Source organism: Protopterus annectens, chromosome 1.part0 (assembly GCF_019279795.1).
Source record: "Protopterus annectens isolate FY-2018-M chromosome 1.part0, PAN1.0, whole genome shotgun sequence".
Lineage (NCBI taxonomy): Eukaryota > Metazoa > Chordata > Ceratodontiformes > Protopteridae > Protopterus > Protopterus annectens.
Window position 1 is genome coordinate 963,509,696 of NC_056725.1, and position 26,797 is coordinate 963,536,492.

Sequence of the window (26,797 nt, forward strand, 5' to 3'; positions counted from 1 at the left end):
AAAAAGCAATTACTGACAGCCTGATAGGTCATGTTTCATGCTTTTGTGAAGGCATTCTGGGATATTGTCTGCACTCATTGATGCAGTGTTCTTAGCCTTAGAAAGAGCGTTGAGGACCTGTGCCCTTGTGATAATAGGGGGGAGTTATATTTGATGGTATTACCCAAAGGGGTTGTTGACAGGGAGAAAGGGGTAAAGTTAAAGCTGAATTTGTTTGCCAGGAGGTTTGCTATATCTTCCTGCTCAGTATAGGTGGTTCCATTAACAATGAGTTCTGCAAACAACTGTGTATTGTCTTTGAGGCTGAGTACATAGCTAAAGAATGCTTTGTGGTTGTCCTTGGCCTGGGAGGCCAAATTTAACTCAAATTTGGCTTTAGTAGACTTTATTTGTCCTTATATTTGTCCTTTGTTTAGTTTTATGAGGATGCTTTTAACCTGCTGGGTACTATGCCTTCTAATTTTTGCCATGATTTTCTACCTTCTGTTATACAGCCTTTTGATGCTGTGATTCCACCAGGGAGGCTTGTTTTTTGAGTTAGTTCTGTATTTCTTCTGGGCAGATACAGCTGCCTCTATGCAGCTATTAACATGCTTGTTTATGGTTTCTGTGAACAGTTCTGTGTAGACAACATCGTTCTCAGGGTTTATTGGGGTTTGAGATTTTGACAGGTAATCAGTTCATAGTAGGAAGTTAGCCTTAGAGAATTTCCTGAACATTCCAGGGTTAACTGAGGTTCTGCCTTTTATTTTCTCATTTTTACAGACTAGGATCCAAGTCTGGAGCTCCTCCCACTTCCCATAATGCACTGTCCTATGTCTGACTCCCTCACATCTTGTTTGCCACCAGCAGTCAGACGTGGTTACTGAGTCTTGAACATTTGTCAAGTTTTTCCAGTAAGATTGCTATCTTCTTCTGCTGCTTTTTTCTTACATAAGTGGCTTTGTGTTCTTTTCCTCCCTTTCCATTGTTGTGTAGGTCTAGAGTCATTCCCTTTTCTTCTAATTTGGCAGTTAGGTTTTGCCCATGATTTTTCCTCTTCTAGTGATTGGGTTTTGGCCCCACCTTCCGGCTATTGTTGCTATTATTGTTAGTATAAAAAAAAAAGTAGATAATTATATATAGCTAGTTGTGTGTATTTCCGTTTTCTTGTAATATGGTGTTTTTGCTATGGTTATCTTGTGGTGTTTGTAGCTGTTTCTGTTAGTAGTAATGTGTCAGAAAAACCTTCCGATTTTAAAAGATGCTCTGAATGTGGCTGAAAGTTCCCACATTCCGATGCACATTCCTTATGAGTACATTGCTTTGGTATGAACATCTGCAGTTGGCTTGCTCTTTCTGTGAGAGCTTCAACCCCAGGGCGATCGCCGACTGCAGAAATAAGTTAATTCTAAATGGTCTCTTGCCTGCTTTTAGGTCCTTTCCAGGGGCTCAAACCACCTCTAAGAGTGTGGCGGGGTCCTCTGACTCCAAGAAGCCCCCTCATAAGTACTCATGGATGTCTTCGGAGCCACCCTCCAAAGTTCTGAGACCTTTGGATCCGACGGGCTTCGATCCTAGGCCCACATCTGCTCCGGCGGATCCGAAGCCCTCTTCAGGTCCAACCAGTACTTATCCAGTGTCCAGTTCTCCTGAAGCTACTCCTTCCACTCGGATCCTAAAACTACAGATCTGACAGCTAGGGGTCCCACACCGGTTGTGGGCATTGAGTCTGCTGCCTCCCTTGGTCTGCAGCAGACACCTGCTAGGCACTCCAAGCCCCCGTCAGTGGCTTCTTCCAGGTCCTCTACGAGCCTTTCAGAGGCTGCCATGGACAGGATGATCAGGAAATTCTCACGGCTCAGATCCAGTTGGGGGTCTTCTCTGCACTGTCCCCTCTGGGTTCGGCGAGTGTACTTCTCCATGCTCAGTCTCCTTCTCTGATCCATCCCTTAGTATTGGAGTCCCAAGATTGTAGACAACTGAGAGAGATGGAGTGAAGTATAAGGAGCCACCCTTCCTTCACTTCTACGGTTGCCATGACTTACTCTGTTCTGTTGTCATCAGATCACGGCGGGTCTTGGATCTGGGATGTCCCTGTCGGATCTGGGGGGGGTTTCGGCTTCAACTATGTTGTAGCTGTCTCTTCCCCCTGGCAATTCAGTGCTAGACAGTTTGGGTCTGATTCTACCTGGAACCTAGGGCTGTGGGATCTCTGCCCTCCCTTCTTCAGTAGCTTCGGCTGCTGTGGAGGTGGGGAGAATTTCACGAGGTCCCTTGGCATTCCAAGTTGTAGAAAGAGCCTTCTCTTGCCATAGGGATCCAGATTCTTTGAGCTCTGATGCCTCCCATCAACATCCCTTGGATCAGAGGCTTTAGCCTGTCATACCTGCCCAGAGTCAGCCTATCCAGACTAGCCTTCAAACACTTTCCCCAAAGAGAGTCCCCTCCTCTTCTGATACTTCCCCTGAACATCCCAAAGAGGAAATTCCTCATAAGAAGACATGCAAAAAGAGGCACATTGACTCCCCCTTTGAGTCTGTCACTGAGAACATACATTTCGATGAAGGAGAAGGATCCCCCAGATCACCACCCGAGGACGTATTCTTTGGAGACATTTTAGAGATCCTGAGGCAGAGAGGTAGTTGGTCAGCCCAACTGCCTTCCTCGGATGAGTCCATGTTTTTGGAGGGTTTTGGGATGGGTCTGTCTAATTCATGGGTGGTCCCCCAGCTTACAAACTTGTGGATTTGGTGTCTTGCCAGGCGTAGAAGGAGACAGACTTTGTTGAACCAATTCCCAAATGACCAGATAAGTTTTTATCTCCCCCCAAGGACAGACCATATTGGACCAAGAGCATTCCAGTTGATGCCATGGTTGTTGCAGCAGCTACCAGAAAGGAGCTAGCGGAACAGAGCTGCACTGTCCATCCACTAAACAGGTAGTCCAGAGTGAAGGACAGGTTTGGTAAGCGCATTTACGCCTTGGCTACCTTTTTGCTGAGAGCATTAAACTACGTGGCACACTTTACTCGATTACAGAGGGAACTGGTAAAGGAACTGCCAGACCCTCTGCCAGAGATCATATTGGTGGAGGACTTCAAGAACATCTCCCCCAAATGACAACTCAGGGGAGACAACTACCAGGAGGGAGCTAGCTGAACAGAGCTGTACTGTCCATCCACAAAACAGAGAGTCCAGAGTGATGGACAGGTTTGGTAAGCTGAATTGCGCCTTGGCCACCTTTTTGCTGAGAGCATTAAACTACCTGACACACTTTACTCTGTTACAGAGGGAACTGATAAAGGAACTGTCAGACCCTCTGGCAGAGATCATGTTGGTGGAGGACCTCAAGAACATCTCCCCCAAATGACAACTCTTTCGTCCTTGTCCAGTTCTTCCATGATGCTTAATTCCTACTCCATGGAGGGTGCCTGGTGGGCAGCCAGCTCAGGCATTGCTATTCGGTGACATGCCTGGATGAGACTTTGTGATTTCACAGAACCTTTTAAGAAGTCCTTTGTCAATGCCCCATTTGAAAGATACTCTCTTTTCAGTCCATCGGTCAAGGAGACCCTAACCCGCAGGGAGCAAGAAGGGAAGACCTTATCTGCCATCAGGGTCAAATTTTCAGTTCCTCAGCACACCTTTCCTGGAAACCAGTGCAGTGGAAAGAAAACCTGGTTGTGAAAATCTCAGGGGTCTTCCCAGGATCAGCATGGGGATCCTTCCTCTAGAGGCAGAGGAGGAAGTTTCAGTGGGAAATGCAGCCCCACAAGCAGAGGGGGTCTGCAGAATCAGGGTTTCAGGGAGCCTTTCAATGGTAGACTGTATCAGTGCTCCTGAAGTGATGCCCAACTGCTCATCTCTGGAGGCAGTAAGGGGGTCATTTTTCTCTGCACTCTTCAATTCAGAGCTCTGCCCTTTGGACTCATCACAGCCCCCAGGGTGTTTACCAATTGCATAGCAGTAGTTGAAGCACACATGAGACTGCAAGTATTCCAGGTATTTCAATATCTGGATGACTGGCTCTTCACTGCCCCAACCAGGCATCAACTGTGCCAGGCCAGGGATTACTTCTCTAACCTTGCCAGTCATCTAGGTGTCACCATAAACCTGACAAAGTCAAACCCATCCCCGGTTCAGAGTTTAGAACTCATTGGCGCTGCCTTGGGCACAGTGAACCAGATTGCAGCTCTACCCACTCATCGTGAGTGGTCCCTCAACCAATCCGTAGCAGACTTGATCTTCAGCCACTGGGGCCACCCTTGCTGACACCTATTTGCATCTCACCAGAACAACAAGTGCAGCAACTACTTCGCTCTGATCCCCCATCTGGGGGAGTCCCCGAGGGACACTCTGGTTCAAGATTGCCCCCCCTGGTCTCCTCTTTGCTTATTTCCCACTACCCTTGAACCCAAAGTTTCTTCAAAAAGCAAAGTGTAGGAAGTCCTCAGTAATCCTCATTGCCCCTATTGGCCTCATCAGATTTGCTTCCCCTTCCTCTGGTCTCACTTGAAATATCCTCCATCGATACTGGAACTCAAACAGGACCTCCTTTTTCATCCCAATCTGACATCCCTCAAATTGACCGCATAGTTTCTCCACTTACAGTAATTGTTCGAAGGCCCAGGCTGGATTCCCCCATCTGAGACATTATTCTAGCCTCCCACAAAACGACTACCAAGAAAGTCTATGGGAGTAAATGGAAGAGATTTGTCTTCTGGGCCTCAAAAGAGAACACTGAACCTTTTGCAGCTCTGATCTCAGCTATCCTTCTATTCCTTGCATGTCTTTTCATAGAAGAAGCCAGCTTCTCTACCATCAAGTTTCATTTGGCAGCCATCTCTAACTTTCATTCTGGTAATGGTTTCGGTTCCCCTACAACTTCCAAACTGTGCAAGGCCTTACAAGGCTTAACTCAAAAACCTTTTGAACCAGCCAGTGATTGTGACTTAAAGTTTGTTTCATGGAAGACAGTCTTTCTCATTGCTATCACTTCAGCAAAGAGAATTTCTGAGATTCAGGCCCTGTCTTCTAAGCCTCCTTACATTGTTTTCCACAAAGATAGGGTGCCCCTTTGTAGTAATCCCTCTTTCATGCCCAAGGTAGCTACATAATCCAACTTCAAACAGACCATACAACTACCAGTTTTCTTCTGAAATTTCTCTAATGAAGGAGAATGTTTGTTACATATGCTTGATGTCCATAGGCAATTATATTTTTATCTTCATAGGCTAAAACGTTTTCGAAAATCAGTACAATTATTTGTGTCCTTCTGTCATAACCATTTATCTTCATAGGCTAAAACGTTTTCGAAAATCAGTACAATTATTTGTGTCCTTCTGTCATAACCTAGGTCAGGCAGTTTCAAAAGTTACTCTTGGTAAATGGATAACAGACTGTATTACCTTGATTTATACCAAGAATGGATTACAGACAGCTCGCCCTCCTAAGGCCCACTCAGCTAGGTCTTTATCACCTCATCTGCATTTTCTTCCAGGGCATCTTTAGATGATGCCTGTGCTGCAACCACTTGGGCAAAAACTCATAGTTATGTCTTGCATTACAAATTAGACATCGTTTCCAGGAGCTGAGCTTCCTTCAGTTCGGCATTGCTCCGACATATCCTTCCTTGAGAACACCCAGTAGCTGTATAGCTGGGGGCTCCAACCCAACCCAACCATAAAGAGGAATGAGAGACAACATCAAATTTATAAGTTATGTACTTACCATAACTTGGTATCTGTGTTGTCTTCTTTCATTCCTCCTTAACTTCCCTCCCTGCCATCCCCCTACCCAGTGCTCTGGAAGACCTGGAGAAAACTTTTTAGGAACTGATGTTCCTGGTTTTGAGCCTCTGGTTCTCCCTTAATTTCTTTCTCTGCTGTTTGTCAGCTACTTGGGCAGCAAACTTGATCTGAGGGAGTTAGAGGACAGTGTATTATGGGAAGTGGGAGGAACTCGAGACTTGGATCCTAGTCTGTAAAAAATTGCGGGCAAGTCTGATCCGAAGTTTGGATCCTTAACTCAGCCATGTGGAGGAATGAAAGAAGATGACACATATACCAAGTTATGTTAAGTACATAACTTATGACTATGGTAATAGGTTGGATTGTGAGTGTTTCCAATAAACTTAAATACATGTCATGAATTTCCTGGATCATAGGGGGGACCCATAACTTGCACAGAAGTGGTATGTTTTTTTGCCTATTGGTATTTGAATACAGGTTTGATCAGTCTTGAAGTATATTTATTTTTGATGTATATTGAGACACCTTCACCTTTAGTCCCTGTCTGTGTAGTAGCTGGTCTAAATGTGTGGAACGCATTATAGCCTTGCACTGCCAGTGTACTCTACATGGCTTTAACCTATGTCTGAGTGACAGCACAGAAACAGCATTCTTTAGGGTGAGGAGAGCTTGTAGGGATTGGAGTTTCTTGTTTAGACTCCTAGCATTGAGTAGTAACACATTTAAATTTTCTTGGTTTTGATTTGATATGTCAGAAGTACTTTCAGTTTGGGATTACCTAAAAAAAGGCCCTTAGGGCAAGACAATAGACAATATGCTCTGTTGCTGTTTTTGTTTTTAATGTTTATAAAAATCGGTATTTTATGAGGGACAGCACAGAAGTACATGGAAAACCAGGTAAGTTTCTGTTTCTTTAGTTTTGCAGAACATACCAGATTTTTCTCATATTTTGCTGTCACCCAGCATATACCAATAGAAAGTCTAGCCACTCAGTGGTACTTCCGTGGCTGGACTGTTTTCTATTTATATATTTCAATTTACAATGGGCATGCTGGTTTGGCTGTTCAGTCAGAGTGCTCATTTCTGAATAGTAATGATCAGTTATTGCATAGTAGTCCCTTAATTAAAGAAGCCAGGCCAAAAAAAAGGGTCTGGATGCCATAAGGCAGTATGGGTGTGAACTAGAAGTATACAAAAAGGGCATTGTAGGCTTGAGTAGGTTAAAGTGGTCCTGACTTACTGAGAGAGAGAAAGAGAAATAAAGGAAAGAGAGAGAACATGCAAGACTTAATGCAAAAGACGGTAGCGCAGGATTATGGAACTGTTCTGAAGGTACTGGCTTTGAATTTGTAATTAACACAGAGACTTTTGTTTTGAGAAGAAGATAATTTTTTTTTAAGTTTCTTTGATTAATTAAGAATATTGTTTTGTATGAATGATGTATCTTCTGACTAGTGTTCCACAGTGTGTATATTGAAGTGGTGTACATTTAATTATTGGCTGCCATCATTCGAAGAGTGACCATTTTAGTCACTGCTGTCAAACAATTAATTAAGGGTGGCTTATTGTAAGAGTGAATAGTAATTGCTTTTTGACATGCTAGTGTAGTAAGATTGAATAGGAATTGTCTTTTTGGTGTACTGGAATGGTCTATGTGGTGGCAGCATTACTAAAAAGATGTAATGGAAAGGTAGAAAAAATAATACCCAAGCTTAGAAATCCAGACAGGAGCAAGCTCGCAAAGGAACTTCACTGAATACTTGCCATATTCCAAAGTTATTTTCACAAAAATATATGATGCAGAAGGTGTGGGACAAAGTGAGACAGGTCAAGTGGATGACTATATGAGAGGGATAGTCCTTAGATGTCTGGGCGTTGGGTAAACTGAAAATTTAGACAAATGGATTGATAGGAAATTAGAGGAGTGGTTTCAAGGCAAGCTACAGGTAAGGCATCAGGACTAATGGAATCCTTCATGCAATTTGGAAGTTGTGTGGCAGAGATGAACTAAAATATGTTTGATAATGTTTAATAAAATGTTTGATGTGAAGGTTCTTTATTCATGGAAGAATGCTAAAGAAGGGAGGGGTCTTATGGACCCAGCAACATACAGGATCATCTCCTTTCTTAAGTCATGGTTATAAAATATTCATGTAATATTCATGTATTTATGTCATTGCTTGATAAGGGGGTAGCAAGGGTGCTGCCACATGTGACATGTGGGGATCATTGTGGATTTGTAGAGGGCATACAAAATTTTGAGAACATTAACAAGACAATGTTATAAAGAAAAGTGGAGTTGGATAAACAGACCCCTGCTGTTAGTCCGTTTTGATAGAGGAAAGGCAGTTGATAAGTTTAGTTGGGTCTTTTTGTACAGCTGGTTTTGAGCAATTTTTTTTTCAGGTAAATATTGACAGTTAAGGGTTGTCAGGTAAGCTGATGGATGGTAGGAAGTGAGCTGTCCAAACATTTTGAACTCAGTAAGGATGGAAACTAGACAGGGCTGCCCTTTCTCCTATTGCTGTCTGCACTGTACATAGAACCACTGGAAGCAAAAATAAGAAAGTCTCATACTGAGGGGGTATGAGTGGCAGGACAGTCTGCAAATGCTAACCCTGTTTGCATTTGACTTAATAGTGTACTTCTCTAAACCAAAGTTAGGTATCCTGAGGTTATGTATTACCGTATGGCAGTTTCAAGTGTTTTCCTCACTAGAATATTAATGAAACAAGATCAAAGGCATAAATATAATTTCTGTCCCAACACAGGAGTTGGTACAGTAATACAGTAGTACCCTTTCAGTATGACCACAATAAAATGAAATGCTTTGTAATACGGCTGAAGAAGGACATAAAGGAACAATGTAAGAAATATGGGAAGATATGAATATCAAAATCCAGAGCAAAGGAGAAAGGCGAACCAGTTCAACTATAGCTCACTGCCAAATTTATTCAAAATAAAAGACAAAAAAACATATGAGATCAAGCGCTTTCGCCTGGATCAGTACCAGGCTTTTTCAAGATGAGTTTGCACTCACAAAAACACAAGTTTCTATACTACAAGTAATAATATCACATGATCAAATGTGTTAACAACTTAATTGATAGGCAAATAAATTAATAGGCAAATACATTGTTAATTAGTAACCTAGTGCAAACAGAACCACTGAGCCATGCTTTTAAAAAATTGTAAGCCATGCAATGATAAAAACACTTCTGTGGAACAGTAAAATGTTAAAAAGCATTAAGGACCATTAATCAACATTAAAAAAACATTAAAAAACATTGATACATCATTAATCAATCCTGGAAATCTTTTTAGAAAATCTATGTTAAAATGGGTAAATAAATAAATAGAACCTATAAAATCACATTGTATGTGTTCAATACACTTTGTGCAAAAAATGCCTACAAAAAGTGGTGAAATTTGTTAGATAATAAATCAATAAAACTATCTGTTGTGTAAAATAGACTCAGCCATAAAAACTGTAGTTTTGTGAACTGTAATTTTATAATTTATAATTTGGCCCTTCTTAATTTAAGGACACTAGCAATGCTGACACTGTCATTCAGGCCTGGGGGTTTTGTGGCATTCAGTTTGAGTTGCCACAACAGCTCCTTATACTCAAGCCGGGCCTCCCAGTCCCCTCCTCTACTGTCCTGCAGAACTTGCTCTAAAACCATAAATCTCAACTGCATGTTGGGACATGTGCCAAGATGTTTATAGAAAGCATCAGTGTCCTTCTTTTTAGAAATTTCATATAAATGCTCGTAAATCCTTCTTCTAAGGGTTCTCTTGGTTTTACCCACATAGAAACTACAGCATTCTATACAAAAACTCAAGTACACAACACCCTTCACCCCACAGTTATAGTGATGTTCAGCCCTAAATTTAAATTTTCTTGATGGGATGAATAATACACTGTCGTTTGCCACATAGGTGCACTGCTTGCATGCTCCACAACTGTAGGTCCCAGGTTTGGGGCAAATTCGCTTCCCACCTACTCTAGGTTTCCCTTCAAATAACCCTTTGAGATTCCTGTCCTTCCTTCTAACAAAAGAGGGACGCTCATTGATTATTTGCTTGAGCTCTTCATGCTGTTTCAGAATAGGCCAAAATCTTAAAATGGACTGTTCTACCTGGGAAGAATCCTCCGAAAAAGTGTACACAAAGCTATTTTGAGAATCAAACTTCCCCAAAGATTTTGAACCAATATTCTGTGTTGTCCCTTTCCCCAACAAAGGGGAATATACATCGTCCCTACCCGCAATAACCTCCTTGGCTAACTCATCAACCAAAAGTGCCGGGTACCCTCTTTCTCCAAATAACTGCTTTAATAGATCCACTTCTTCTAGAAAAGTATTTTAATTAAGCATTGTTGGAAGGGGGAATATATGGGCAGACAAACTGAAATGGTTAACAAATCTACCTTTAAAGAAGCATATAACAAACCATTGGCCAGTAATGCAAATAATTATGAGCCAGTTGAGGATCATGGGTCTTAGAGTGGTACCCACGTCTGCACATTCTTGAGGCACATATAAACTGTCCTTTGACTATGCCTTTTTTCTGATAAAAGGGATGACCACTGTCAAAGTGTAAATAGGAGTTCGAAAAGGACTCTTTTCTATAAACTTTGGACTGGAAAATACCATTGTAAATGTCCTTGGAAAGAGTAATGTCCAAATAATTCAGGGAATCATGACTTACATTGTAGGTGAATTTCAAGAAAAAGGTGGTGGAGTTAATGTAATCCATAAAATCGAGAAATTGGTCCAAATTGCCATTCCAGAGCAAACATATGTCATCCAGGTATCTTTTGTAATGACTAATGAACCTGACCCAATGTGTGGAGAAAATAAATTCACTCTCCCAATGGTGCAAAACAATGTTGGCATAGCTGGAGGCACAAGCAGTCCCCATTGCCACACCCTTTTTCTGCTTAAAAAATTCGCCACTGAAATAGATGAAATTGTTTTCTAATATAATTTCCATAAATTCCACCAATAATCCAATGGTGTTGCCATCTAGGTTGGACATAGCCGCTAATGTGTCATTAAACCATTCCAAACCTTAATTGTGGGGAATGCTGGGAAATAACTCCACTATGTCAATAGTGACCATTAGCAGGTCCGGCTTTAATAATAAATATGGGAAGATATTAGGGAAAGGACAGTTGTGTAAGTAAACTTTTCTTAACAGCAGATGTTCTAATACATCACTGTTGCAGAAGCCTAAGTTATATGGGTTTACACAACCTACACTGGCCTTCGTCCAAACGCTTTGTGTGTCTTCCAGGTACTCATCCTCCTAGGAGTGGACAGGACACTTCTGTAAAAGACAGGAGGAGCACCAAAAACTTCACAGCAATTTTTGCTGGCTGAAGAAGGCAAGAGCCATGAATATATGTGCTAGGAAACAAACAAACAAACAAACTATATATAAAAAAATGAAAGGAACCTTGGCAACCTATCAGAGGAGACAAGGCTACTGCAAAGGTGATGTATTAGAACATTTTCTGTTATGGTAAGTTTACTGACATAACTGTACTGTGTGCAAAATTATCACTCTTGCAGTAACCTAAGTTAAGAGTAGATTACAGGCAGGAGGTCAATACCTAAGAGTACAGGAGGCCATGAAGAATAGTTCTACAAAGCTAGTTCTGGATTTGGAAATATAATCCAGTTTGTAAAGCTTTTTAAAGGTATGTACTGAGGACCAAGTTGCTGCTTCTAGAATGTTTCTAGAGTCCACACCATTCCAGAAAGCCACAAAAGAAATCATTCCCCTTATTGAATGAACTGTAACTTTGCCTGGAAGTGGCTTGTTGTGGTGAGTGTAACGAAAAGCAAAAGCATGATACAGCCACGAAGAAGTGCTTAACGTTGGCAGTGGTTTCCTTTCCACTTACCTTTATAGGAGCTGGACTGCTTTCCTGAAAGGTTGAGTTTTGTCTATTTTTGTTGCCCCCCCCCCCGCTTCACCCTACAGCATTCCTACTCCAGTGCTCCACATCCATCTTTGGGTCTGCTAGCCTTGCTGAACCCCTCATGGACTTACTTTGATATTGGCTGTAGCCAATGCAGATCTTGAGGGTGTTCTGGGGTGGGTGGGTCTTGGATTTCTACCATCTGCTGGGGGATTTTTGTTTATGACCTTCCCCCTATTCCTTTCAGTATCTTTGGTTACGTCAGTGGGTTGGGCATGTAATGAGGAGGTGCAACATATTGCCTCACCTTTGCAGCAGATCATCCACTTCCCCACCCTTCCTCTGTATGGGTCATGCCTCCTTAATCAAACAAAATTCCCCAGGCTCCACCAGGGATAGTCATGAGAGACATCTGTGTCATAGCCCTCCCTCCCAAGATGGTAATATCCATCCCTCCTTGCCGCTCTGTCAGATACGCAAGCTGTTAATTGCACCCATGTTTCCTGAGCTGTAGTCAGGGCATTATCCCTGTATGTCACCACAGCAGATAAGTTTTGTATAGGAAGTATATAAGCTATGTGTGTACATCCAGACAGTGAAGAATCCTTTCTCCTTTGTTCCTGGGATCAGGAAGGAAAAATGGGAGGTTAATCATCTGGTTTAAAGTAACCCCAGAAACTACTTTAGGCATAAAGGTAGGATTTGTTCTCAATAAAGCCATGTCCTTGTACAAAGTAAGATAGGACTGAGTCACCATAAGTGCTTGCATCTCAGATACCCTCCAAGCAGATGTCAGAGCAATGAGTAAAACAGTCTTCCATATTAAGAACCTGAAATCAGCCCGATGAGCTGGTTTGACTGGAACCTGCATAAGCTTTTCAAACACAAAATTGAGATCCCAAGGCAAAGTCACATGTTTCCTAGACAGACAGATTTGAAAGACCTCTTTCAAAAAGTATTTTAATTAAGCATTGTTGGAAGGGGGAATATATGGGCAGACAAACTGAAATGGTTAACAAATCTACCTTTAAAGAAGCGTATAACAAACCATTGGCCAGTAATGCAAATAATTATGAGCCAGTTGAGGATCATGGGTCTTAGAGTGGTACCCACTAGAAAATCTTTGCCACTTGCCAGTGTATGATTACCTAGTACCAGATTTTGTCACTTCATTAAGTAGCTGCTGCATGTTCCTGTAAAAAATATGCCTAAAAGGTATCAATATTGTATTATACAGGTAGTTAGTTGTAGTATTTTCAGACTGGGGTGCACCAAACTCCTCCTAACTTTTGTGAGTAAATCTAGTTTGTGGCGAGGCTTCTGATAATTTCCCTTGGCCAGATTGAAAAGGTGGGAGAGACACTATTATCTTGGCTAAAGGGGCCCACCAGTACAATGTTTGGAGAGTCTTTCTGGATTTTTAGAAGCCAATGGGGGGGGTATAGAGGAACATTTCTGTCTTCCATATCTGCTTGCAAGGAGACCTGAAGCAGTGTTTCTTTAGTTGTTTTCTCAGAAAGGATGCAAACAGATCTACTTGAGGTGTTTCCCACAAGTAGTTCCATTCTTGGAAGACCGCCCCCCCACAATGAATTTTCCATGCACGGGGGAGGGTCTATCCTGGTTTTGCTGAGCTTATCTGCAATAAGGTTTTGCTTTGACTGGATGTATGACACCTAAAAAGTCATATTGAATTGAGTTGCTACCTCCCAGGTCATCATAGCCAGTCTGCAAAGGGGGTAGGATCTGATACCCTCTTGTTTGTTTATGTACCACATCACTGTGGTGTTGTCTGTATACACTAGCAGGGATTTTGGGTGCCAGAGATAATTCAAGATCTTCAAAACATTGATAACAGCAAACATCTCCCTGACATTTATGTGTTTGTCTGTCTGCCTGCCTACAAATTCCACAGAACTTGCACTTCAAAAAAATCCTGGAATAATCACCAGCTTACCCAATCTGAAATGTCTGTTGTGACTGACTAAACTTTTTTCTCTCACTGGAGTACAACAAACATCCTAGAAATAACTTTTTGTGTGAAGGAATAAGAAGTCTTCTGCCAGTTGATGTGAAGTCCCAGATTGAGTAGAAGTTCCAGGACAATTTTATGAGACTCCTGACAGTTGTAAAACAATTTTGCAAAGATTAGACAATCATCAATTAACATGCAGTAACATTCTTGTAATGTTACTTTTTTATTTGTTGTGACTGGATTGCTAATTTATTTTTACACATAAGCTAAGCTAATTGGTTGTTAACTAATTGTTAACTACTCTTTGTATATACCTCTAATTTAATATTACCAGTGTATAAATTCAAGTTTTATTTATGTACTGAGGAGCTTTTCTCCCCAGGCCTCCACTGAACACAGGCTCTGAAGAGCAGTGGACTTTCCCTGTAAACAAATTGCAAATAAAATAAATCCAAATGTGGGAAAATGTATATGCCTTTAAGTCTGTAACAAGCTATAACCGGAGCTAATTTTGTAAATACCGTTGGTGCAATGGAAAGTCCAAAGGGTAAAACAGAGAACTAATAAAATAAATCAGATACAGAAAATCTTATCTAATTTGCTTGGCAATAGAAATGTGGTAAAAGTTATCCCTTAGGTCTGTTGTTACCGTGAAAGCTAGAGTTGGGATCAAGGGTACAAGATTCTGAAGTGATAACATGTTGAACTTAGGAATCTTGATATGGAGGTTTAAAATTGAAATATCCAGTACTGGCCTCCAGGATCCTTCTGGTTTGGGAACCAGAAAAATCCTGGAATAATAGCTTTTATCTTGAGGACTGAAGGGCACTGATTCTATTACTCTCTGGTGCATCATGTTGGGCAGAATAGGAGGAAAGAGAGAAATCTGATTTCTTGGTGAAGAGAGAATTCCGAGCAATTGAGGAGGGATTCCCATTGCAAGGAGAACCCCCGTTGGATCACCCTCAGAACCCAGATACCTGCGACTGTTTGATGCCAAGAAGGCAGCTGAAGTCTGAGGGAGATGGAGCCAAAGATAGCCATAAGATCTTTTACATCCACATCAGGAAGGTTTTGATGCCAGTGGCAAGCAAGTCTTCTCAAAAGTGATTCAGAAACAGCTATTCTAGAAAAAGACTCAGTGGCATGAAAAGTGTACTTCACAATATGCTTAGTTACAGAGAAACAGCTGTCACAGAAGCAGTTACAGAATTTTTTTACCTCAGAAGGTGGAAGGTTATGTAATAACATATTTATATTCTCTAACGACACAAGACAAAACTATAACATATGGCCTTGACAATATATCTTCTCAACGTATCCATTGCTTCCCATCTGTATCTGAAGGAATAGGGCTAGACGCAGTAACTCATTTGCCAGCAGAGATGACTGCTGGGTCTGCCTTGGGTTAGAAAACAGGTTCTTGAGTGACTGGGGTACCTTATGTTTGTGTCTTTCAGCTTCCCAGTTAGGGGTCGCCACAGCGGAACTCCGGTCCGCTAATGATTGGCAGTAGATTTTTATGTACTGGCTTGCCGGGCCTAACGTACAACCTTCAATGAAGGAACGCCCATTCACGCATGTCCCTACACAGAAGACACTCTAACTGAGAATCGAACGGGCAACGTTTAACTGTGAGGCGACAACTCTACCGCAGCACCACCACCGCAGCAAGCGACTGGGGTACCTTATGTAATCTATAAAATCATTTGGTAGTCAAAGGCTGTCTGTCCAGTAAAATTACTGTATTAAAAAATTGTCAAATGCCCTCTAAAGTGGGCAAAATGGAAGAATAGAAGTTGCTTTAGGCCTTGTAATACATTTTCTGAGTAGTAGAGGTTTCACTCTGTTCTCATTGAAAAACCTCAGTCATATAAGATAACATTTCTGAAAAGGAGATTCCTTCATTAGTAGTGTTTGAAGGAATGCTTTCTTCAGAATCTGAAAGCTCAGACTGTGTAGAATCCTCAAAAGTACACACCCCCATATGAAGTTTCACTTTCTATGTGGAAAATTATGTCAGACTGAGAAGGAATCATTTGTCTCTTTCCTGCCTGGGGATTACTAGGTAGTTAAAATGCAGCCATCAGTTCTTTAGCAAAAAACAGATCAGCTCTAGCCATAGTGACAGAGACAAGTTGACAGTTTTTCTCACTAAGCACAGTGTCCCCCATTCTGATAGGCTACTTAGGTAGACTGGTCCCAACTTTCCCATCCCCTCCCAGCCAAGTGAAAACTTTCACCTGCCCTTTCCCCAGTCAGCGACAAAGGTATATGTTCATCGTGTTTCACTGTTGCAGTCATTACTCTTGGGTTATCCTGCTGGCAGGCTACCCTCATTCAGCCAGAATTCCAAAGTCTAGGTCCGGCGTCGGTTGCTGTCGCCTCTTCCCTGACATCAGTGCACCAGGGGTATAAAAGATGCAGCCGACGCCATTTTCTTCAGTCTTTCTTGCCGCGTGGTGCCCGATGCAAAAGCAGTTTGCAAGTGCTGGTCGGCCAACTCCTGAGATTTTTGAATCTGAATTTCAGAACCGAAGTCTTCATTAAAGCTAAGTACCCCATTGGGGAAACTTTTTTCTTGCTCCAGATCGATGTCAGAAAAAGTTAACAATTGTATTTCTTGTGGGAAGCAAATACCTCATAAGGATTTTCACTCTTACTGTATTCCTTGCCTAGGCCCTGATCGCAACATTGCTAGTTGTCAGTTTTGTGCTAGATTTAACCAACGCACTATCAAGCGTCAGTTCGATTTTGCATTTCATTACTTTGGCCGAAGATTTAATTATATAATGCCATCAGACCAGCCGACAATCGGAGTTTACAAAAAACGCAAGAACAAAGAAAAGGATAGGCATCCGAGGTCCAAAACCGACGATGAAGCCTCTACTAGGCCAGTGGCTGGTTCTCAGTGAGGTGCTTTCGCAGCCCCTGGCACCCGCTACCTCAGAGCCACAGGCCGCTTCTGACTCCCACGTGGAGCTGACTGGGCCTTTGGATACTCAAGGTATTGGACACTCGGAAATCATTCCCTCAGATGGGTCTGGAGCCGCTGAGCAGGCATCGGCTTCTGAGGGTGTCTTCAGACCTACACAACTATATATTAAGCCATCTTCAGCTTCAAAGGCAAAGAAACAAGTCCAACATTCTCCTACTCAGACTTCCATGCCTAAAAAAACAGATGCTCAAAAATGGCCGAAGACCTAATTACTTTGATCAGGGGCTCCCATCCCCCTCCTGATAAGAGGCCTAGGCAAGAGACAGAGTATGATTCTTCTGATCAGGTTTCTGTTTCCTCTGATTCCTCTTCTGAACAGGATTACCCCATGCTTCCCTATGAGGATTCTGATGCTGAAGAATCCATTCCTTCAGCCTCTCCTCCTGAGGATTATTCTTTTGGGGAAACCCTGCATACCATGAGGGAGCATTTCCACTGGGAGAGCCAAGACTATTCTGAATCTAAGAAAAGGCTCAGAGACTTTCTGCTACTTCCTCAGCACAGACCACTTGCGATTCCTATATAAAAACCCCGCTGCTGACCCAGAAACTATATCTCAGGGTCCCAAGGGGGTTAAAGCTTCCACTGCAAGAAACCCTGTCCCTTCTGATAGGGATTCCAGGGCTCTAGACAGATGTGGGAAAAAAAGTCTACACTTCTGCTACCCTGGCTGTAAGGGCTTTAAATTGTCAGTGTCATATGCTTAAATATCAGCAATATTTAATGTCACTGCTTAAACAGAAATTGTTGACAAATACTGAATGTTCAGAGAACAAGGAATTGCAGCTAAACAAGTGGGAAAGCATACTTTGCAATGTGGTTATGATTCACTGGAGGCCTCTTGCAGGGCCACTGTTACAGGTTCTGTTATTAGAAGGCATGCTTGGTTAAAGGAACAGACTCTGCCTGATCATGTTAAAGCAAAATTATTAGATGCACCATTACAGCATGATACTTTGTTTGGTACTAAAGCAGAAGAGGTGTTGAAAAAAATGGATGATAAAGCAAAATACATGCAGACAGTCAAGGATTTCCTACGGTACAGCCACCCAGATTTAGCAGGAACTGGCCTTCCAAAAATTTGTCCTTTCCAGTGTCAGACAGACCACAAAGAGGCAGATACAGGCGTCCCAGAGGCAGATCTCAGCCCCAAGGTTCATACAGGCCTAAACAATGGGGTGCTCCTACCTCCAAAAGCAGAGAAGACAAATCACAACCTTACAGGAAACAGTCCCAATGACTTTCCTCTACCAGTAGCAAGCATTTTTCTTTTGGCAGCCCCCTTAGGGGGAAACTAGCACTTTTTTCATCAAATTGGCAAATGGTTACCCAAGACAAATGGGTCCTGAACATAGTGTCCCAAGGTTACATGTTCCATTTAAACACTCTACCAAGGTCAAAAGTTATGCCAGACCTGCCACACAATCAATGGGCAGAGGCACAAAAACAAATTACAGCCCTCATGGACATGAGGGCCATTCAGTGAGTACCACAACAAGAGCAGGGGCAAGGATTTTACTCCAGACTTTTCCTAGTATCCAGAAAGGACAAAACCTGGAGACCAATACTGGACCTGTCTATACTAAATACGTTTCTGGAAGTTCCAAAATTCAAGATGTTGACTCTAGAGCAGCTACTGCCCATGCTGGGCAAGAAGGCTTGGCTCGTAACTTTGGACCTAAAAGAGGCATACCTGCATGTCCCTATCAGACAATCTTGCAGAAGATACCTCAGATTCATAGCTGGCTCAATGCATTACCAGTTCTCTGCACTGCTCTTTGGCTTATCTACTGCGTCCAGGATCTTCACAAAATGCCTGGCACCAGTAATTGCGTTTTGCAGACAAAAAGGAATTCAAATATATCCCTACTTGGACGACTGCCTAATTCAAGCAGAGAACAAAGACATTCTTCTACAGCATCTGGCATTTGTAAAAAAATTGCTAATTGGCTTAGGGTACACAGTAAACGAAAAGAAATCAAAACTAGTGCCCTCTCAAGAGATAATATTCTTGGGTGCAAGCTTAAATACAACTGCCCAGATGGCTTATCTCACGCCAGACAAACAACAGCAACTGACTTCTTAACTCAAGAAATTGGCAACAAAAACCCACCTATCTGCAAGGAAAATCCTGCAGGCCTTGGGTTTCATGGCATCCTGCATTCTACTAATTCCATATGCCAGACTGCATATGAGGAAACTACAATGGTATCTAAAAAGTGTTTGGACTCAGCATTGCCACAGCCTGGAGACAGTAATTGCACTCATTCCCTGCCTGCAACAGGAGTTTCGATGGTGGGCAGAAGTCTGTCACCGCAACAAGGGTCTGCCATTCAGTCTACCCACAGCCAGACAGACACTGACAACGGATGCATCAGATTATGCCTGGGGAGCCCATATGACAGGAAAATGTATTCAGGGCACATGGCCTGCAAACCAGATGCATTTTCACATCAATAAAAAAGAGATACTAGCTGTTCAAAATGCCCTGACAGCTTTCAAGGACCTGCTTCATCCAGGACAGTTACTGATAAAGACAGACAACACTACGGTCATGTGGTACATATTCCTACCCCCTCTGCAGGCAAGCAATGACCTTATGGGACACAACATTGGCTTTTCAAATTCACCTGCAAGCACAATTCCTGCCAGGAAAAACAAATACTCTGGCAGATGAACTAAGCAGAAACCTCATGGATCCCTACAAATGGAAACTGGATCCACAAGTCTTCAGCATGATAAGGAAATGGGGATGCCCAGACATAGATCTATTTGCCTCCCCTCACAACTGCCAATTGCAGAGATTTTGCACAAGGATTTATTACAAGCAAACATGTAAAGTGGACGCCCTATCCTTCAGCTGGAAAAAACTAACAGTATATGCTTTTCCCCCACTGCCTCTCCTTCCCAGGGTACTCCTAAAGGTCAGACAAGAGAAGCCAAAAATGATACTGATTGCACCAGACTGGCCACAGCAGCACTGGTACCCAATCCTAAAGAGCTTGTCTCAAGGTCCAGCATGGATATTGCCTCAAACTTCTCACTTGCTGACCCGACAAAACAATAAGATCCTCTTGCTAGGCATTTACTTGACTATGGTGATCATAGTTTTAAGTTTTGTGTTTTACAACAAATCAAGTTTTTACCAGCAAGGCAGAATTATTGATTTACACTTGGGTATTTGTGAACTTAAATGGCAGCTTAGATTAAACGCACATTACTTTCCCGGTCTTAATGAGTATAGTACTATTAAGCCTTTATTAAAGTTGAAGAATATCACTGGCGTTAAATAGTTAAGCATTCATAAGTTAGCTTTACTATTATTATTTTTGATTTTGTTTTTATTTCATTTATATTTTATATAGGTGCATTTAGTTTTTAGTTTCAAGTTTAAGAGAAGTTAATATATTATTTTGTATTTTAATTGTTCAGAATTTTAATGAAGTGTTAATTAATTGATTGGTTAATTGTGATGCTTTTAAGTGAGTTGGTTGTTATGTCTTTTGTATTCTGAAGAAGTCTGTGGTTACGGATGAAACCTAGGTCAAATCGTGGCTGTTATTCATTGGCAATAAATGCTTGTCGGCTGGTATCCCATTTTCCTATGTGTTTTTTGAAAGTATATGTTATCTTGTTCCTTGGTTTGTTTTACTTTTTCCATGGAGAATGAGAACTCTCTGGCCGACATTGTGGGGTTACTGCAACAGATTAATGAACAGCTTCAAGAGCATTCGGCTCAGATTAAACTTTTAACAGATAGGCAAAGTACTGCATCTGTTTCTTCCTTGTCAGGGAGTTTGGGCTTGCCGCTCACTCAAGCCACTCCTATTGGCACTACTGTGGATGGTTTCAATGTTAATAAGTCCGGATGTATACCTAAGGGACATATTAGTATTTCGTGACCTGAGTTGGCGGACAATCAATTCAATGGTTTTAACACTGAGAAGTGGAAGAATAACACTTATAGTTTCGAAGTGGACTGCGCTGGTAAAAAACAGAATAGCACCAAGCAAGGTAGATCTATGAACGAAATGCTCAAATTGTTCGAGACCAAATTGTTCAAATTAAAAAGAATGCAACTTGAGAACAGTTATTTAGCCAGAAATATTGAACTTAGGATGGTGCCGAAGGGCTTACGTGTGTGGAGGTATCCGAATGGGTGTGAAGGTAATGATATAATGATTAATGAACTACACGAGTTATTCAACAAAACTGGTTTAAGTATCATGGACATCATGATCGAATATAATAAAGTTAAGATAGAAGTATTACTTGATGAGCTTGTATATATTAATGACAGTATTACCAAAGACTTGTTGTTTGACCGCTATTATACCAATTACATCAGTATTATGCAAGATGTGGATCACAGCTGTGAGGCTATTCATAATAAGAAATTTAAGAAAATACAGCGTGACACCAAAATATATGAGAGTGGGAATATTTATCCTAAATCAAAGAAAGCCCCTGGTTGGCATGGTAACAAGAATGCATCCATTTACCATCATGAACAAACGGATGAGGTCACATCCGCTGATGAGCAGGAAGCATGTGACAGTTTTACTCATGGTAATGGGAGCCTTTTAGAGGAAGGAGTAAGGCATTCAGAGAGGATACGGAATTGGGATCGATATCACGAGGAGAACGATGATGGCCGGTTAGGAGCAAAGCCCAAAGCAAATCATGGTATAAATACTTTGCAGAAAGGAGCGTGGAGAATGAGGAAGTAGATAAACGCTCATTTCTGTTTTACACAAGCTTTGACGGAAGCATCAGTTTTGGAATGGGTGCCTCAATTAGATAACGAGTCAACGGGCAAGAGGTTAGACATTAACATTACAACTGTTGACAATTTGGTTAATTCGGAAACAAATTATATTTTTACTTGCTGAAGTGCACATAAAACTGAATATTTTAATAATTCCTTTGTTGTTATGGGGAAAGTAACTGCTTCAGACTCAGTATTACTTGACGCTGTGGACAAGGATTTGAATGCTGTGCAAAGTTTTGATTGTGATCAGAGTTTTGATTTATATGGTAGTAGATTGGTTGAGCATTATTATGATGAATGTTTTGGTCACAGTGTTCAATCTTTAGGGTTTGATGTGGCGAACGAATGTTCTAACATTACTTTGTTAAATTTGAGTACCTACACTGTCATGGATGAACCAAACAGTATGGTGGTTCACACTATTACTGAGGGTTTGGAGGAACCAGAATCAGTGCAGTGCGATTTAAATTTAGATTGTGACCTGGGTATTCTAGGTCACCTAGTGAAGTGATTACGACGCCAGCAGTTTTTATTAATGACACCCCAGAATTTTTTGAGTTGTTGAGCACAGGTAGGGAAATAAGTGGAGAAGATTCTTCTGAACATATAAGCAACATCACTTTATCCAAACAGAATGGTTCAGATGGGGGTAGTTTTCACCAGTCAATTCTTGGGATTTTGAGTAATCCTATAGTAACGGTAAATAATATGAACAATTTTAAATTATACAATTATTCCAGTGTTCATTTGGGTGTGGAATATGTCAATTTTTTTCAAAGGGATTTAATTTTGTCCCCTGTAGGAGAGGCTATCGATGCTCTTATTGACTTGAAACTTTTTACACACAAATTGAATTTAAAAATATTTTTTAATGACCCCAGTAATTGTTATAGTACTGGCGAAAATTTGAGCTTGTCTAAACCAAGTGTTTTTAATCCGCCTTTGAATCATGCTGTGCACACGTTTGAAAGATTATGTGAATTTGATATAAGACATTATTATAAACAGTGGAAAGGTACACCACACTGTAATATGTCCAAGGATGAGTATCATCTTATGAAAAAATTTAATAGAATGGGGAATATTCGCATTATGAAGCCCGACAAAGGCAATGGTGTAGTCATTGTGGATAACAATGATTATGTCAGTCTTATGATGACAATAATTATGCATGATAGTTACATTGAAGTAAGTATCAACAAAATCAATATAACATATAAAAATATTGATTTTGTTTTAGAGGATATGTTATATCAAGGTGAGGTGACCGAAAAGGCATATGAATACATGGTAAATGCTTACCCTGTGATCAGTGGTATCTTTGGCATTCCTAAGATACACAAAGGGTTGAACAACGTGCAGTTTAGACCTATAGTAGATGGTAAGCGTAGTAAGGTTTGCTTCATTAGTCAATTTTTGGACTATCATTTAAAAACGGGCATTGGTTGTTTTCCCCATATTACTAAGGACTCATGGCACTTTTTGGAAAGGTTGAAGTCAGTAGAGCTTGGTAATAACAATAATTTTTATTTTTTAACCATAGACGTGTGTAACTTATTTACAGTTATACCACACAACATAGGGTTAACATGGTTGGAGCAACAACTTTTGAAAACTGGTGTGTATGAGCAGGAAAGAATTAATGTCTTTGTTAGACTCATGGAAGTGGTGTTGAAAAACAATTTTTTAGTTTTTGAAGGGCATTATTTTAAACAACGCATTGGGGTGACAATGGGGGCCGCTTGTGCCCCCATTTATGCCAGTTACATCATGGCATATTGGGAGGAGCATTTTATATTCCCCATTGAGTTTTACAAAAACATCAGACTATATTCACACTTTTTGGATGATATTTTTATCATTTGGGAAGGCGAAAAGGTCATGTTAGAAGCCTTCATTAAATATATCAATAGCACAGTGTGTTTTTTGACTTTTACGCATGACATTAATTCAGACACCATTACATATTTGGACGTTAGATTAACATATGATAGGGTGTGTGGTTTATTGAAGTCAAATATATATAGAAAACCAACTTTTTCAAACTCATATCTTCAGTTTAATAGTTGGCACCCTGACCATCAAAAAAGAGCTATTGTTAAAGGGCAAATGGTTAGAGCTGCCCAGATGGTTAGTGATGACAACAAATTTATTGAGGAGTTAGAATTTATGATTTCCTTATTTAAAAATAGGGGTTATCCTGAAAACTTGTGTTTAGAAGTTTTTCTTGAAGTTAAACGTAAAAGGGAAACTGGTGTGTTTCAGGCTATACTTAACACTGATACTCTTCAATTTAATTCATTTGGTTATGATTCAGATAGGTTACGATTTTTGATTACTTCACCTTTAATTTATATTTCTACATTTAATGGTGATTCGGATGAGATAAGTAAGATTATAGGTAGAAATTGGAGTTTTTTAAAAACTGAGGGAGACTTGAGTTCAATATACAGTAATAAGTTGAAGTTTATATATAGGAAGGATTCATCCCTTAAGGATATGTTTGAAAAGATTTCTTGGGAAAAGGGACCTTGTACCAATAGGCCATTGGGTAATTTTAAATGTGGAAGGTGTTCTGTATGTTCCTACATTTTTACTTCTGCTAGCAGGTTGGTGATTAATCACCGTGGTATTTCAATCTGGGGTCATTTTGATTGCTATACTAAAAATGTAGTTTATCTAGCCTTATGTCAAGTATGTAAGGCATTTTACGTAGGCAAAACCTGTAGGGCCTTTCGGGAGCGAATAAAGGAACATCTTTTGGATATTAAACATGGTAGAACTACTAATGCTCTTGCTAGGCATATACTTGACTATGGTGATCATAGTTTTAAGTTTTGTGTTTTACAACAAATCAAGTTGGACCAGCAAGGCAGAATTATTGATTTACACTTGGATATTTGTGAACTTAAATGGCAGCTTAGATTAAACGCACATTACTTTCCCGGTCTTAATGAGTATAGTACTATTAAGCCTTTATTAAAGTTGAAGAATATCACTGGCGTTAAATAGTTAAGCATTCATAAGTTAGCTTTATTATCATTATTTTTGATTTTGTTTTTATTTCATTTATATTTTACATAGGTGCATTTAGTAATTAGTTTTAAGTTTAAGAGAAGTTAATATATTATTTTGTATTTTAATTGTTCAGAATTTTAATGAAGTGTTAATTAATTGATTGGTTAATTGTGATGCTTTTTAAGTGAGTTGGTTGTTGTGTCTTTTGTATTCTGAAGAAGTCTGTGGTTACGGATGAAACCTAGGTCAAATCGTGGCTGTTATTCGTTGGCAATAAACGCTTGTCGGCTGGTATCCTGTTTTCCTGTGTGTTTTTTGGAAGAAAACAATAAGATCCTGCATAGCCAACTCAGGACCTTAAATCTGGCAGCATGGCGGATAATGTAGCCATTTAGAACACTCCACTTTCAAAAGCTGTTATGGATGTTATTTTGGAGGCCAGGAGGCCCAGCACCAGAAAATCTCATGCAGAAAAATGGAAGAGATTCTGTGCTTGGAACCAGGAACAAGGCATTGACACGTGTGTACCAAATATCCCTCAGATTTTACAATACCTAACTGAGATGCTGAACAAAGGCCTTTCCTTCTATCAATTAAGATTCATGACTTTGCCATTTCAGCCCATTACAATACGGAACCACCTATCTTTTCTCATCCTTTAATAAGGCAGTACCTCAGAGGGGCCAAAAACATTAGGCCTCCAAGGAGAGCACCAATTCCAGCCTGGGACCTCAATTATGTTTTGGAAAAACTCACACTGCCTCCTTTTGAGCCAGCATCAACAGCAGATATAAAATTCTTATCCTGGAAAACAGCTCTGCTCCTAGCAATAACCTCTGCAAGGCGAGTCTCGGAGTTACAAGCACTCATGGCTGTGGAACCTTTCATCATTTTTCATCCAGACAGGGTTTCTCTGAGGACAAACCCTACATTTATGCCTAAGGTGGTGTCCAGTGTGGCCCTTAACCAAACCATTCACTTGCCAACCTTTTATCCTAATCCACAGAACAAGGGTGATAAAATTCTGCATTCTTTGGACATACACAGGCAGTTACGATTCTACTTGGACAGAACTAAAGCTTTCAGAAAAACTGAGCAACGTTTAGTGTCATATGCTGCAGGATCACAAGGAAAGGCTATCTCAAAACAGACTATTTCAAAATGGATAGGCCATTGCATCCGTTTCTGCTATTTTCAACATGGCATATCAGTGCCTAAGGGCATTAGGCCTCATTCCACAAGAGCAGCAGCCACTTCAGCAGCCTTCCTCAGAGGAGTACCAACCAAAGATATCTTAGAGGCCGCAACTTGGAGTTCAGTGCTCACATTTAGAAAGCACTATCACTTACCTCTGTACTCTAAATCCAGAGCAGGCTTTGCCACTGCAGTTCTGCAGGGCCTTTTAGCCTCTCCTAATCCTATTTAGCCCAGCCACCCTTCCTCAGCTTTGGGATTCAACCCAAGAGTAATGACTGCAACAGTGAAACACGATGAACATAGTACAGTTGTGTACCTACCATAAATGTAGATGTTCGAGTGTATTCACTGTTGCAGTCCAGGTTACCCACCCACCATCCCCCTTTTCTTTGCTGGGACTTATCTGCACTTTTCTATCCTATACAACCTATTTGGTGTATTTGCTTGTAGATGAAGGAAATGTTATTTTTGTGCATGCATTTTTATTGGCATATTTTGCAGCCTACCAATTTGGGGGCACCTGACATCTGGGGCAAGAAAAACTGAAGAAAATGGCGTCAGCTGCATCTTTTATACCCCTGGCACACTGACGTCAGGGAAGAGGTGACAGCAACCGACGCCGGACCTAGACTTTGGAATTCTGCCCGACTGAGGGTAGCCTGCCAGCAGGATAACCCAAGAGTAATGACTGCAACAGTGAAGACACTTGAACCTCTACATTTATGGTAGGTACACAACTGTACTTTTTCCATGGCCTGTTCTGGGCTTTCCCACAGCTGCAAAGGATGTAGCTATCTCCCAGTCTTTAGCTATTGCTGCTGCTACACCAAGAGGGCCAGGAGAAGAAGATGGGTTGTCTGAAAGACAATAGTTGGCCACAGCAGTGTCACCCACCAACAGCTAAAGCAAGGAAGGAGCCAGAAACATCCTACAAGACTCCTTAACAGTTCGCTTATTTTAATGCACTGGGGAAAGTAATATCTAGGAGACTATCTACTGCTCCATAAGTAAGCAGAGGAAGAAGAAGAAGAAGAACTAGCCTTGAAGCATTGATAAGTATGTGAGAAAAGAAACTGTCAGTTCTGAGGTAAGTTTTAAACAGACAGTACCCCACAAGCACAGTTTCCTTTCCCCAACACTCTAATCAGCAAAACTGATGTAGTATTTAGTCCTAC

General features: G+C 41.0%; 1 protein-coding gene across 3 annotated transcripts in view; it reads left to right on the forward strand.

Annotated features, from left to right (window-relative positions):
* The window catches only part of AKAP7 (A-kinase anchoring protein 7), a 1,625,267-nt gene that overhangs the window by 304,958 nt on the left and 1,293,512 nt on the right, over positions 1 to 26,797 (forward strand). The window lies entirely within an intron of this gene.